Genomic DNA, 17,075 nt, shown 5'->3' with positions numbered 1-17,075 from the left:
TTTTCCCAGAGAATCTGTTGCTTATTATACTCTGCTCGTCAGAGGTACTAGTGACATGGCAGCATTTCCTATAACAAAAGAAAAATATTCATTGTTGTATCCAAAACTTACCCAAAGAGGGAATATTTTTGTTGGCTTCAGTGGTCATTAATGAAGACACTTGGGCTGTGGAGAAGCCACAGTATTTGTCACCTTTTAATGATTTAACTGTTTCCTTACTATATACAAGCGTTCTTATGCTAAAGCCCTGAATCCTTTGCTGGTAAGTATAGCGTCGCTGGCACTGGTCCTACTTATAGTGGCATGTGAGGATTTGTTCTGAACAGGCAGTGTTATTTAGAGATTGTTTGGTTTCTATTCTGGAAAAACCCAAAATACTGAAGGAATGGACAAGGAGATTTATCCACACCAATACATTTTCTGTTGGGATTAAGCAGAACAGTTCTTTCTGAGATAGTTCCAGCATTTTCTTTTTTTTTTCCCCCCTCTTTTTTTAAAGTTAATATTAAAAAGACTGTATTTCAGAATTTAAAAAAAAAAAAAAAAAAAAGCTTTCCAACACCAGAATTTTTAGTCTCAAGACTATTGGAACAAAGCTTTTTGATTCTTACCCTTATCCAAGTTGAAAACTCATCCATATTCTTCCTCTCCCATAGAAGATTTCATTTTGGCTGCCATTTTCCAAAGAAATTGTACGTGCAAAAAATACAGTCTGCCCTGATTTAGCACAGATCTCAGCATGCCATTGGACCCTTTTCCAAAAAGGTTGGCTTCCTTAAGGGAACAGAAACTGGGGGGATGGGGATTCTTCTGCCTATTCCCCTGACAGAGCACAGGTGATATATTTGCCTTAAGATCTGGATCTCTCTCATGAGGTCATTTAAGTGGCCTGACAGGGGGGTGGAACAAAGGCTGAAAATGGATCTCGACAAGTTAGGGATCCCCCTCCTTCCATCCACTGAATTGCTGGAGCAGTGCTGCTCTGGGCATGGAGGGTCTGGGGATCTTTGGAGAGTGTGTGTGAGGGAGGGTTTTGGGCTGGGTAGTGCCTCTGCTCCCAGACAGCAGATGAGAGGCAGATGTGTTCCTTCCCCAAACGACTAGCATTAGGAAGAAGCTCCTTGGCATGCACAAAGGGAGAGACCTGACTCTTGAGAGACTCCTGGTGAATTTATAACGAGAAAATAATGAGAGATTACACTGCTGTGCTTTTAAACTCAGTCTTCAGTACTTCCTCTCCCAGTGCCTGTATGTGTCAGACCCAGACACAGTCCTGCCCAATAAATGTGTTAATAGTCCCTGTCCGAGACACTCAATGCTAGGGATGCTCCTGATTCAGTTGAAGACTTAGATTACCAGGACATTTCATTTCCTGCTATAAGTGATACAGTTAGTTCTTTTGGTCATTTTTAGTTCTTCAAGTGAAAGAAATAATGAGCCTAAGAGGAAATTCTATGCTTAGTCTTGAGGGCCTGACTCCAGCAGAGCTCCCGCTGTCCTCAATGACTGGAGGGTTGCTGTGCATGTAAGACCTTCAGAGTCTGGATCAGTACACTTAAGAACGTGCAAAACTGGTACAACGTGCCAGCTGATCACAAAAGGTGGATCAGAGCTATTTTCATCATTAAGGAACAGGAGCTGCCCTATTTTAATGCTTGTTATACCAGCTATTTTTACATCTCAGCATCTGGATAAGACACGTCTGAAAGATATGATTTTCAAGCAGTGTGAAATACCTCCTTAAAATTCCTTAAGTTGGTGACGCACACCCTCCAGGCACCTTTGAAAATGTTGGGGAGAAATTTGCCTCTATTGAAGTCAGTGAGAGTTTTACTACCAGGTTCAATAGTGCTGCATCTTGCAGCTTTCTACTGACTTCAGTTATTCTGAGTTCTCTGGTTGGCTGGTTTATTTAAAAGGTACGGGAGGAAAAAGACTGTCTGAAAATAATTTTCCACCAACAAAATGATTATTGACTTATTTTCCATTTTAGACCACGCAAAAGTGTCACAACTCAGTAAAAGATGCGGGTTCATACATTATTCCTAACATTCTTCATATTTATAATATACACAACAGAGCAGGTTTGCAATTTGACCTTTTTCTATTATTCTAGTTATTTTCTTTCATTAAGGGCAACAGATTAATATAATAAAAGATCCTTTGTATAGGAATGTGCCTGTAATATTCTACCTTAACAGTTCAAATCACCACACCTTATAACGGTAGCACTACTGTGTCTAGTTTATATCTATTGCTGAACAAAGAACTGTATATGTGGTTTATATTTTCTTCCATCTTCATTGAATATTTCTACAAGACTCATTTTAATACATTAAGAAATGGCAGCTCCGTATACGTTTATTATTAACATACCAAATGCACTAACTATAAAATGATTAAACTAAACAACGTTTTGTAGGACAACAGTCAGTCAAGCCCTGAAATGCTGACAAATAAGAGACCTAGCAACAGACAACAAAACCATAAGTCTTTTTGACTCTGTCACACAAAATAATTGGTAAGTGTTATGCTTTCATGGTTGCAGAGGAAACAATATGTGGGGGGAAAAAAACCAACAGGTACAGGGTCAGTAATAGCAACCTCATAGAAATACTGTAACACTGCTGACATTAATAATTAAATGTACAAGAAATCTCAATAAATATTAAGTTATTTTCTAAAGAAATCTATGCCAATGACTTTTTTGTGTGTGTGCAGACAAACTGATTTATATCAGAGGAATGGGGAATCTGTTTTAGTCAATCTTGCTTTTTTCTCCTCAGAGCTGTAGAATTATAAAGTGCAAATCTGCTTAAGTTGGGCTTTTTTACATTTATAAAGGGCCACACTTGATTTAGCAATACTATTTTTATGTGTAATGACATAGACACATTTATTATACATTCTGCTAATCTTCAGACTTGCATTTTGACAGGATTAGGAATTTATACAATATGTAGACTTTAGGCTGCACATTAAGACTGAAGCACTTCAATACATTTGGTTTTTTGCAAGCTAAGACTGAGTATTTGAAACAATCATTTTGTGTTTCCTGCTCTCTGAACAATGAACCGCAGTAATCCTTCTGACGGTAATCATATTATTTTCTGTTTAAGATTACATTTTGTTTGTACATGTATAGTGTCACTTAAAACAAAATCCAGAAGGTTTTCTTTTTAGGTATCTTTTAAGAGGAACAGAAGTGAATATTTTAAGAAAATGACATAGAAACAGAGTTTTCTAAAAGGTACATACTTCCCAGTATGTTTTTTTATAAATATTTAAATGAAAGATGATCAGAAATGTACAAATAATTGTGTTAACACTTTAGGAACTGTTACTGTGCTCTACAGCTCAGTAATAGATTTCCATATCGAAGGGATTAAAGGACTTACATTTGGTGAATGCAGAAACTGTTCGGTTTTTTCCTTTTTTCCGTACAGCAAGTTCCATCACCGTTTTTGATACACAGACTAGTTAAATATGATATTCCCATCTACAGAAAGTACATAAAGGAAATTGACAAAATTATTTCATTAAGATATTAATGCAGAAATTCACAACATTGGAAATGTACAACAGTTTATTTTCAATCTTAATAATGAGAAACTTGTTATTCATTTGCATGAGAATGGCAATTTAGTACAGCAATAGAGAGCTCCAACTGCATCCCTGCAGTTCATTGCCTTAGGTTTGCAAACTGCTTTAACAGCCATCAGCCAAGAAATGTACATGTCATCTGCAAATCACAAATCACAGATCTTGACTCGAGTGATTGCACAGGGAGAAGTGCTGAAGGGTTCATAGTGGCCAGAACAAGACTTAAAAGTGATGTGAAATAGGGAGCAAAAAGGGCTGCAATTGCCTTGGAGCCTAAAATAGACTGAGCTTCAATGCCATGGAAAAAATCACCAGCTTCTCCATCATTTCTTTAAAGGTCAGAATTTTTGTAGGTGGATTGGGAGCGCAGTGGATTGCAGATGCGTTTAACAGCAGGGTATTTTCCGCTGCCATGACCAGTTAAGGAAGATTTTCAAAAACACATCTGCTGGTAAACAGTTTGGCCCTACTCTGGGTCATCTGCCTTATCTGTGCTCATTGCTGCATGAATTCTTACCTGGATAAAGTCCCAAACCTCACATCAGTCAAAGTTAGGCTTTCAGTACAGTCCATTACATTTTTTAGAGAGGTACCTCCGTGGCTTTCAGTTGGTTTTATGATGTGGGTCTGCTTCTTCACAAATGTATGAAGCACACTGTTAGAGAGACAAAGCTTCCTCCTTCCCACTTCCTGCTCATGTTTCACTCATCAGAAGGCAGAGCACAATGTGAAAGAATAAATGAAGGGAAAACAGATGACTTCAGGAATAACAAGGACTCAGGGAGAGGATTTCTCCATGCTGCAAAAGGAGGCTGATAGCCGATACCATTTTGCATCATTTCAGACCAATAATATTATGCAGAAATTGATTTAAGAGGAATTCAAACACAAATTGCCTACAAACTGATCTAGAAGGCAGTCGTAAATCCATTTTCCTTTTCAATCTCTCTCACTCTGCAGGTGACTAAATGCCACTGGTTTAAGATTTCTCTTCCTCCGCTTTCTTATAATAGAATCTGAAGTTCTGTTTGGAAGTGAAGAGGTTAAAAAATAATCCTCTACATTAAATGGGTGAACCAAAATGCAATTAAATAGACAAAGACCTTTGCAGGTTGGGTTTTATGCTGGGGAGTATCTACACTTTACACATATTTGTATGATACTTAAATATCTCTAAGTAATTTAACTTTTCTAAACGTTTATTAGTCCATGGTGAGCACACTGGATCCTCTTCTGGGATCAAGACATGAATTTATAAGTGTACAGTATTTAGATAGTTTCAAAAAGATTTCAGAGCACTTGTAGCATCTGGGGAATGATTTCTACTTGGCTATTCTACTGTTTACTTAAGAGAGAAATGTAGGCAGTTTAGCCAACTGAGATTCTTTGTACCACTGGTAGCTGAGCCTGTTTGGTTAATGGTTGTTATGAAGAGGGTGTTATTTTCTTTGGAGTTCCTTCCTTCCCACCTTGACCTCTGCCACCCGAATTACGCCATGCAGAAATGACCTTCTTAATTTCTGTAAGAGAAAAAGAGAAAATCTCCACCAAAACCATGTGCCATAGGAAGAACTGAAAATTCTTCCTGACATACTCTCCTGTGAGCTGAGACATTGGGATAGACTCAGAAAGCAAAAATAACTTAGGCAGTGAAAAGATAACAGTGTTCTTCACGAAATGCTCTGCTTTGGTTTTGAAAAGACATGTAGCTGGGGCAGCCTACATCTATGCAATCACTACTACTAACTCACGCAGCTTGTGGTTACGTCTTCCAAAATAGCTCTCACAGTGCATTCGAAAGATTTGTCTGCACATTTATTATTTGAAGGTTATGCTGTTCACACCTTGGACTTGAATTTGCAGTTTAAAAAGAACAATGCCATATTTTTGTTCAGTTTTTATCTCACCTTGTGTTCACCTCCAGTGGCAACTGCTTTTTCTACTACAGCCCATCATCAGGTGGCTTATAACACCAGTCAAAGCCAACAGGTACCTCAGAGGACCGAGCATTAGTTTGTAACAACTGGCAAGCACTGGAGAAAAAGCAGAGGAAAAGGAGAAGGGGAAGAAACAAGAGTCCACAGGCACTGGTACTTCAGCACTTAATGGGAAAATTTATCCCAACAGATTGAAGTAATAATTTCTCTGATACAGTCCAGTTTTGCTGCTCAACCAGTGTTTCGGAGCTCCTTGCCAGTTTTAAGTGTCCTGCATTTTTTAACAGATGCTGCTGCCACACTGAGGAAGAGCTGTGATTGCACATTATTGTATTGCCTTCTTTTGTTTTCACTTCCCAAACCTAGAGAGATTTTCTTCCCCTTTTTTCAACTCATCTGACTTTTGAGTCTTCTTAACAGAAAAATACAAAACTGTGTTGCTTCTGGTTTTGCAGTAAAGCTATTTGTGATGATCATAAGCCTATGAGCCAAGGATGACTTTCCCACCCATCTCTTACTAAGACAATTCTCCTTTGCTTTATCTGGCCATACTCACCAGCTCTTCTCCACTGAGCTGTCACGAGTCCTGAGGGAAGGACACAGGATGTTCACTGGCGAGGGAAAAGAACTGATGTTCTCCTGTAGAGGCAGTTTTCCTCACATCCTTTGGTTGCACTGTGGGCCTCTCTGCTGCACAGAAAGTTCTCTGCACCTATACGGGGAAACACGAACCAAGAAAAGAGAGCTGGAAGAGCTGAAAACATTGGAAGAGATGATCAAAAAATGTCACAGACATGCGGTAAGAAATGGAGGTAGGGTTGCTGCATTCCAACAACTGAATGGAACTGAAGAGCCCTCAGAAACATAGGAAGGGGGGAACACTATTGTTCCAACTAACAGCCAGTGACTGACCATAGTCTGGTCACTGAGACTTCCTAAATCTTTCAGAGTTCATAGTATCTGCAGTCAAATGGCTTTCTGAGGAGAGGATACAGTGTGAAATCAGCCACACTGCAATTCAGATTTGATGGCACTTCTGAACCTTTGCTTTGCTTCTCCCTCCCTTTCTCAGTCTCCTCCTGGCCCAGTTAGCCGATTTCCCCTCAACATGCTCATTTGTTAACAAAGGAAGGACGTTGATGTTGTCTTGTTCCGGGTTTACACTAGATAGTTCCAAAGGGATAACAATACCCATAACCACATCAATTGGTGACCCCTACATGCTTGAAGAAGGATAGATGTGAGAGGGCAAGCTGTAAGAAGGTCTGCAATTACTGGGAAAAACAGAGGGATGAGATATCTAAGTTTGCTGCTCTTTCCTTCTTTCCATTCCAACAATTATCTAAGGCAGCTACTGAGACCCAGCTACTAAGGATCCATGCAAATATCTGCTGCGCTTGTCTGATCAATGATTCAATAGGCAAGGAGGGCCCTTTTTTCCATGCTCATCTTTGATTTCTGCACAGAACTATGCTAAGCTTGTGTTTCTCAGATGAAAGCAAGTGATACAGTTTATGCTAAAATGACAAAACAATTTGAAAGCGAATGTGTATAATGGAGAGAAGAACTTAAGCACATGGTTGACATTATTACGTTTATTTCTCAGTGAGACCTGTCTTTTCATGACACTAATCAAAAAACTGGGTCACCTCACAATGGTAATTTCCTAGGAATCTTGAAATTCGTGAGTCAATTTGATCCCTTTTTAGCTGAACATTCACTAAGCACAGAGAGGCTGGTGGAGCTCAGCTAGCTCATCAGACTTGTCATCGACTATATGTGAAGAGTTTATATCCTTAATGGGATCAAAGGTTTTATCAGTGATCCTTCGTAAATGTAAACAGATGAAATATTTTTCTATCAGCATTGATTCCACACCTGACATTTTTTCTGTTGATCAGTTAATGGTTATTGTCCGTTATAAAATCAGAGACAAGGAAGGTTTATTACTTTCTTATACTTTCTTAACAACCAAGAACCATGCCAAAGAACGTCCCCCACCCTCCTTGTTTGAATCCATCTTGCAACAACTGAATATTAATAACATCATTTGCCATTGCCAAGGACAGATTTAAAATAATGCTAGTCTGGACATTATGAGGAATTTTTCAAAATATTGCATGGTGTTTTAAAATGCAGATCTCCCATTAAAGTCAAATAGAAGTCAGACAGCTAAGATCCTAGTCATCCTTCAGAAATTTAGAACTAGAAAGGTCTCCAGACAAGGATTTATGAAATTAAAGCATAAGCAGAGAATGCCATGCATTTAGCCTTTATTGTCAACACAAAATAATGCTTTTCTTTAGTGTCCTTTAGTGTTAACTCTGAATATTCCCCGGCAGATCTACGCAATTGACAATATTCCTGGGAATACGACACATTTCTGAAACATGCTACAACTATCAATGAATTTAGGCTCATCATATTCTTTGTCTGTGAAATCTTATCCTTGTTTGGCATAAGGAGGAACTAGGTGATGAAAGTCACTTGCCTATAGTATTACAAAAATTATAGTGATGTGGAAAAACAATCCTATTTCAGTGAATTATTTTTACTGGGGGGAAAAAAACCTACAAATAGAACCAGTCCTAGAAATAAATCATACTATTATAGGATGTAGTTCAATTACATTAAAAAGGAAAAAGTGTTTCAAACTCTATAAAAACAAAGGAGAAATATCTTGGTTTAAGGCAGACAGAATTTTTCATTCGACCTCGAGTGAAGGGTTTTTTAGAAAATTTTGATTCACCAAAGATAAAAAAATAAATTGCTTTAAACTGCATAAATTACCTGCTGCAAAAGTGACCAAACCTGGAAACACAGTAAACAATTTCAATTTAAAAAAAGAAGTAAGGACATTTTAACTTGGGTGGGATCAGACCCATTTCTCTGGGCAGAGCACGAGTAACTCAGGTTCATGCAAGCCAGTCATAGCCACAAAGGTAGAAGTGAGCCTCTGGGCTTGATATGCAAGAGTTGGTCCCTTGTCCCTAAATCAGCATCACCACTGACAGCTGGATCGCCAGGAGTATGTCAATACAGCACAGTACAGGCTGTACGGAGATACTGAAAGAGCAGTGACCCAGGACCAGGAGGGTGCCAGGTAAATCTCTCAGCTGATCAGGGGCAGCCTTATTAGATCAGGCAGAGCAAGAGCCATTCAGAGATGCTGGACCTGCAGGAAGAGTCATTCCGAGCTAGCCGGTGGTTCTCTGCACAGAAGGACATTTTGCTGTGCAGACTTTTCCTGCAGAAATTACCAGTAATCCTTTGTGTTGTATTCTACAATTTCTGAGTTCTGCAAAAGAACACTGCATACTTAGCGTATCTCAAATCTGCATTTTGCTCTGCTCCGTCTTTTTCCCTGAACTAATTCCCATCAAAATTTTCATGCTAGTCTGAAAGTACCCAAACCTGCCTGACCTCAGATGCTAAAGAAACACCCCCTGGAAACTAATATTGTGGTAGGAATGAGTCAGGGAGTCAACGGAGTAAGAAATAAAGATGTATTTTCATCACTGAGCTGATGTACAGAAGTGAAAAATAAAACATAAATCAAAATGAGACTGAGGTCAACATATTATTAAAGATCAGATTATCATTAATGTTAAATTTGAATTCAGAGGAAGTTAACACTCATCTCACAGAGCCAATGTAAAGAGTGTAGCTCTCTCCCAAATCTCCAGTCGAGATCTTCAACTGATGGCCTGACTGTGCAAACACTCACTGCATGTACTGATGACTAATGCAGATAATATCTCTGACACGAGGAGTGCTTCCCCATTTGATGAATAAACACGGACTATTGCAGGAACAGGTCTCAGCACCGCAAGCCCCTCAGAGCAGACTCTGCCTTCTTCCTCAGGCACATTGCGTCCTGACGGTTTTATGCATTAAGAAGAATAAACAAGGAGAAAGGTTTCATGCTTTGTCTTACCAGGGTGTTACTTGAACATATGTATCAACATTTCTTCATTAACAAGTATCCTTCTGATTCAATGCTTTGGAATGAAAAGCCGAAGCCCAAAAAGTCTAAATGAACAACATTTTTCACGCTTCTGCCTTGCAGGAATGGAACAATAAGACTGCCTCGCAATGCTCAGACTGCACAACTCCAGCATATGACCTGTCCAGTGAAACTATTGCATCCTTGGTTACAAGATGAGAAATTTCAATTACTACTTCAGGCACATTTTCAAAACAGCAAAACTTAATCCAGAGTTTTACTGTGGAATGTTTTTACTGAGGAGTTGCTAGATGCAAAAACCTGTCCTGGTTTCTTCCCCCTCCCACTAAGTAGCCTAACTTCTGAGATAGCCACACTCCTTTTCTTGCTTTCCTTCTGACTCCATGTCTTTTCTATTCTTGCAACCCAGCAGACTCACCTTCAAGGGGGTGGACGCTGCCATCTCCCTTGACTGCTATACAAGAAGTGAATGCCACCTTTACTCCCTCCTGAAGCCATCTTCTGAGAAGGCATGCATACCTAGTCACCCGCACTGGGAGGACTCCAGGCCCTGTATATACTGTATATGGAAGAGACTGATGGGAGCACAGATTGTTAAAATTCTCCACCCCATTTCTCTGAGGTTCGCTTCCCTGCCATGTTTCAGTGGTGTGTTTCAGTTACTCTGACTGTAAAATCTTGAGGGATAAGGAATTATTTCGTTATGCTCAAAAGCGGCTACAGCTTTGATGAAGTCACTGGCCATATGCATTGCCTAGTTCTGGTGACTACTTTTCAAGAAGGATATCAAAAGCAGGACATTTTCCTCCTTCCTTAAAGGAAGAAAACATATTTTCCATTGACACCCTTCTGGATCATATTGTGTTTATGCATAATTATTAAAAATGCATCAGGTGCTAGTAATGATCTAGAAAAAAAGATATTTAAAACACAGCTCTCTGACGGAGGAAAATATAACAAAATCTAGTATGCAGAAAAAGTTAATGAATTTCGGTTTGAAAGAAGATGCATATTTCAAACAGTGAAGGACAGTAGTTTACCATGGTGCATTACGTTGAGAGGTCTTTGTCACTGAGCCATTTTTTTATCAAAACTGGATTTTTTTTATTTTTTTTTTTTCCAAAATCTGTGCTAACAGAGAGGTAGCTCAACAAGATAATTCATTAGAACAATGCATCCAACCCACAACTCATTTTGGTGGCCTTCTCTCTCCAGGGATGGACTTATTTATGCACTTGTGGTAGGAACAGATAAACCAGGTCTTTTGAGAAACTCTGTGTCCACTGTGCATTCGGACTACAGCTGATCTCTGCACAGATTGACTGTAACAGCTATTTTGCTGGGAAAGGGCCAGACCACATTGTCATCCTTTATGACTGGACCGGTTGGTCATTACAGCTCTGTCTCAAGATCAGACAGTCTTGTCAGGTACAGTGAGTCAAGTCACTGATGGGCACCAAAACTTTTGTAGACACTTTTGAGCATAAAGTCTCATCACTAGAGCATGAGATAAGGATTACAAAGCTATTCACCTCATGGAGGTGTTTGAAAATAAATCGGTGTTTGAAAATAAATCAGTGTTTGTGATTACTCAGACACTAAGTTATCCAAGGATGAGTTTTCCTCATTTCAGTTGTTTAATGAGACACAATTAATTACAGAATCCAAGAAAGACAGCCAAAATCCCACCCTGACCAATGGAAGGATTGAAGTTTCATCTGCAGAAGATTATGTTTGACCTTACGACAAATGTGTTTTTACGCATCCTCTTCCCAGTCCTGCCTTTTCCATGACACTATTCTTCCCTTTTAACCCTCTCCCAAGTTAGGGAGGCTGTCCTTATGTGAGTCAGGAGCCACGGAGTACACTCATGTTTATGCAACTATGAAATTCCAGCCAAAACACAGGAGTCACCATTAATATGAATACCAAAATCACCCAGCACTAGCAGCCATGTACTTACCATCCTCCACACCAGAATAGCTAATGATGATAGCACCACTGCTCTGAGTGACACTAAACATAACACATTTTTCACCTCATATACCTTATACCTCATAGTCACCTCCCAAAGAACTGTAGAGGTGTTTGTGGGGATGCAGTCATACACAAGGCATGCTGGGGAACGGGGACACCCTGGACGGTCTACTCAGCTATGCATGAGGCCAAACTCCCAAACATTTATATTGGTGAAAATGCTGGTGGCTTGAAGAACAGGAACAGCACGGAGATCTCAAAAACGTTGTGCTCCAGGATGCCCCTGTGATGGAACCTCGCTAGAGCAATTGAACTCTGACTCCAGAACTCAAGTTCAGAACCACAGGGTGTTGTATACAGACATCCAGGAACATGCTAGGCCTGAAATCCAGCAAGGCAACAATGAGCAAGCCCAGTCCCAACTGAATGAGACAGTGAAATCCTAGTAATGTGCAGGGATGAGTGATTTGTCTATTATTAAATGAAGGAGACATGTAGTCTTTCTAATGATTGATAGTGCTTAGGGAGTAGGCATTGAAAGTGAGGGTCATCTCTTGCAACGGCCACCATGTCGGTGCACATGCAGCTAATGGCAGAGGAACATTGCAGATCACTGCCTGACTATGGGACTGAAAGTCTATGAATGCTTGTAATGCCCTAGGGAGTTTACAGACAAGCTTTTCTTCAATACATGTCCCTGTAGTGGCTGGAGAACTACTAGTTCTGAAGCATCAGTTCCCCCAAGTGGTAAAGCTGCACTGGGGAGTTGAGAGAAAAGCAATGTAAGGCTGTGTGCAAGACAGCATGCTCACAGACACACCAGAGCTGATTCCAATAAAGAGGAGAAATTAGAGAAAGACTGATATGGGCTGGAGAAGAAGAGCATGAACTTCATAATATCTAACAATGAGACTTGCAACCCTTGGCACTGTGAAGGGAGTGGGAGAGAAGTTGTCTACAGGGCTACGACTGCTGCAAATGAAAGAAGGTGCACCCCTTAGCAAGGTGATATCCAAACACCTGAGCTTTCTAATATAACCCTTTTGTACTAGGAACTTTCTATGTTAAATTCATTTAATTATAACATTCACGTCCCAAAAAAACAAGCAGTCTTGGGGGAAAAGTTAGGGAAAAGAACTCCTGCTATTGCAATTTTTCCTCTCTCAGCTTGGTTTGCTCAATTTTAAAATTTGGCAATATACAGTGAGATCAGGAGATACATGTGCATATCAGCAAAAGGTTGTGTCAAAGGCAAAAAATTTGATGAATTGCCTAGTTATGTACACTTGAAACCTGCTAGATGAGGGAAGAAGTAATATTAACAGTGTCCTGATGAAAAGAAAGATAGAGAGCACACTTAGAAAGACAGAGAGCACATATGACATTCAGAAAACTGTGACAGTAATTTCATTAGAGCACTGGAAAAAATATACTGAAAAATCAGTAGACTGTTCAACCTACGCTATCAATTTCTCGTCAGCATTGACCTCAATAAATTCTTGCAACTCCACATGACTGTTTCTTTTGTGAAGTGCAGTCATCATCTCCTGACCCTTTCTTTAATGTACCTACTTTTGAAGTAGATAAAAAGTACAAAAATGTGCTTTCAGAAACACAAAATAAACACATTGCCAAATTGAACACTGGAGACTTGATTGCTTCCTAGCTTAGTGCAAGGAAAGAATGTGATTTACCAGGAAGTCAATAACTTCAGAAGCAAACTCCCAGAGAAAACTTTAAAAAAAAAAAAGCATATGCAAATAAACATCTTTATATTGGCATAGCATTCCACTTCATTTCAGATAAACATCTGACTGCAAGCAAAATAGCCTTATCCATAGCTCACTGCTTTGAAAATCATGCTGCAAATCATTCAAGAACATTTGCTTTCCATCTTTCTCTCATAAGACTTCCAATTCTTTGATTAAGCTGGGCAAAAAAATATTGCCAGAGAGGGCTCCCTGACACACTTCGTTATTTTTTTTCTACTTTCTCTTTCCCATCTCAGCTGAAATCACAAGGTGTAGATATCGTAAAGAAAATACAAGTAAAAATCATTAACGTTTTTTAATTTAAAAACTAAACCCCAGTTTCTCCAACGAGCAATTGGATTGGAATTTGGTTTGTTTTGACCATAAGCCAAATGTTATGCAACTGTATCTGTCCCTGTTTACCCAAAGTTCTAGAAAACTTCCCATGATTAAATAGGCTACTATGGCAAGACGAAATAAAATGAGTGAATAACTGAAGTATACACACACAAGCTCGGTGCTGCCAAAGCAACTGACAGGTAACGGTGACTTGCTCTTTTGTCATGGCAGCTAGTTTTGTCCTCATAATGATACTGAATTTTCTGTGACTTCATTTGTCTCCCATCATCAATATGTGGCTTACTAGCCCATAGCACAGAAAGAGAATCTCAGAAGTGGTACAGAAACATAAAACTGAGGCATTTCGGCTATTTTACCACATAGTCCAATGGAAAACATCTCTGTGATTACCAGACAGACATATGACACTTACAGATGTGTAACCTGCAGAATTCTCTGTGCAGCTCACTTCCAATAACTCAGTCATGGCTATATTACGCAAGATAAAACTCACACTTTCAGACAGAGCATGCCAGTTCTGTGGGGTTTGGCCACCACTGGCACAACACACAGAACAGATAGGCCCAGAAGAAGCATTTACTGGAACTTCAGAGGCATAGAAATGATTGGAAGGCAGCTGTCAGTTTTTGCATGTGCGTAGGATGTCAGGAAAAACTGGGTTGGTGTCAGTCAAATTATCTTGTCCATCAGTCTTTTAGGAAATACACCGAGAAGCCTAAAACAAGACGTTGAAAGAGATGGTGTTATTTCTTCTGTGAAATGAGGGGATGTTTTATGTAGCAAATCTGACAATGAATTTCCAACATGAAAGAACCCGCTTACTACATCTTAGCTACCTTACTCGATCCAAGGCTTTAGAATAACCTAAGAGTGTCAATCAGGAAGAAAACAATATAAAAAGACCTGATAAAAACTCAGAAGTTGTATCAGGCAAAGTCAAATGAAAGCAACCAGAAGGATCAACACATCAACTTAGCGGGTTTTTTTTTTCTTCCATCACCTGCTGCAGCCCTTCCTCTAAACAGGTGTCTCTAATTTGACAAGTAAAAAAAATAATAAAAAAATCACTGTTGACTCTTAGCTCATTTGCAGAAAACCACCAGTCCAGCTGTGTCCACTGCTTCTTCACATGTATAAACCAATTAAGTAAATTGCATCAGAAGGGTAACTTCCTTCTCTTGGACACAGTAGGAAGGAGGTAGAGATGGATATTTACTCTTTTCATCTCACTTGTCAACCTGACTTCTCTCCATTGAGCATGCTTCTGAAAAAGCCATCCAGCCAAGATAGCTACATTTAAAAGGTGTATCATTCCTCTGCAGTAAGCTCATCCTTGAAATAAATAAGATCTGCCCTCAGTTTCACTGGTAGTAGCATTTAAATCTTTTCCTCCTAGCGTCAGCTGGCATCCTACTTGCAGTTCAGGTACAAATGATGCTTACAGCCAATGAGAGACCCTAAATATGGAAAATGGAGAATGACTGATAGTTTTGACATATAAAAAGGGAGAACTTCCACACAGGAGATGTTGAAGCTGCTGGAGATATTGATATAACTTGTGACACTTAGAATAACAACAGCAGTGTAATGTCAGTCTTAATAAGAAGCTAAAAAGTCTAAAGAAATAAGAGCAGGAATTGCAAGACATCATGCTATTGTTTAAATGCCCTGGTTTGCCAGCATATTAGATGACAGAATAAAAGGCTGACCAAAGCAATTATATTTCCCAGTAGTTCTACCTAGCTCTTTAACCATCAGGAGCAATCTCTCCATTTCCCACTTGGAAAAAGAAGTGATAACCAACATTTGGGCTACTCCTCATTTCACCACAGGTCTCCAGGGTTTTATTAATATTTCCTGCCATCACCTAATTAGATCCGGTGCTTCAAAAGCTAGTTTCATCCAGATTACTATAGAAAGAACATTTTAGCAAAGCCTTTTTGTTGTGCATTTTCTCTTGGGTTGGAGAAAGAAGGAAACTTCATTTGTCATCGTGTACTGATCTTACTGTTCCGAAAAATATTTTCATATGAGGACACAGAGGCACTTGGGGAACTTGGTGAAATGAGAGAACTTTTCAGTTCTTGTGGTGGCACATCTGTACTTCATCCACTAGCACAAGTGAAACAATAATAAATACTGAGCAAAGAATGCTCATTTGTGTTCAGATCAACAAATAAAAAATAGCAGTTGTTTTTAACCACTACAGATCCCTGGATGACTCTTCAGTTTATTTACAATCTCTCATGGCTGCACTTTCCTTGTATGTCTCGCATCCCAAATTTTCAGCATGCCATGAAAAAACCAAAAATGCTCTTCTTGCTGGGTCTAGTATTCACCTATTCCCATCAGACCTCACTTGCAATTGCCAGAGCAACTTTCCGAGCCAGGTGCTATTCAGCCCAAGTCGGGGGTGCTGGACTTTTGGTAGGGACAGAGCTCTCATGAATTGCTGCTGGCAGCAAGCACGATAAGAGGTAGGACCTTACAGTGAGTTTAAACAGCTAGGATTCAGATATATTGTCATAGGATACTGGGAGGCTTTCTGTCCTCAGTTTCCTTGTGAAGAATACAGCTGACGGTAACATAATTTTTTTTTCCAAATAAAATAATTCTACCGCTTTTACAAAACACTTAAACTTTGATTCCTCAGACCAAAGATTAAACTCTCTTCCAAGCTTTCATTTATATTTGTTGTCTTTAGGAAAGCAAAGCAAATGGCAATAAAGAGCACTTATCAATTCACTGATTCAGCCAGGAGGCCTCAGTCAATCTGAGTAAAGCCTTAACTAAGTTGACAGAGAAATACAGCACTTGGATCAGGGGCTTATACACCTGTTCTTTTTCTTGAATGGAATGTTTAATTTACAACTTTCCTGTAATCTGCAGAATTATCTTAAATTGCCCATTAGAAAGGTTAACGTTTAAAATTTAAAATAACTATTAAATTCAAAAATCCACAAAAAGTCCTTCATCTTTCATTGGATAATAATTTTAATAAGTAATTAAATCATGATAATGCCACACCAGTTATGCCATTAGACTTTTCTTGTATTATTCAGCCTACGCTCCTCTTTCAGTCATTTTGTGCTGGTTAACTGTAATATGGTCTATCGTTCCTCTTATCTAATCCTTTTTTTTTTTTTACATCTGTCTTAATTTTCAAAATAAAGCATTAAAGAAAGAACTATTTAGTCTACTAACACAAGCACAACCTTTTCACCTTTGAAAATTTCACCATTTATATCTGCAGTACCTTCCAGGAAACCTGAAGTATAAAGTTTGGGAAAACAGGTTTCCCAAGGTCACAATGTACCATTGGTTAAAAAAAATAGTAATATATATACCTATGAGTACATTAACAAATGCGTCCACTTGCCAAACTGTTTAAGGTTATATACAAAGAGAAACAGAACCGTGCTCTTTCACTTTGCCACAACCTTAGAGTTTAGCTTTAAATCATTTCTGAGGAAAGGCTTC

Source organism: Chroicocephalus ridibundus, chromosome 8, assembly GCF_963924245.1.
Source record: "Chroicocephalus ridibundus chromosome 8, bChrRid1.1, whole genome shotgun sequence".
Lineage (NCBI taxonomy): Eukaryota > Metazoa > Chordata > Aves > Charadriiformes > Laridae > Chroicocephalus > Chroicocephalus ridibundus.
The sequence above is the reverse complement of the archived record's forward strand: the minus strand, read 5'-3'. Positions refer to the sequence as shown.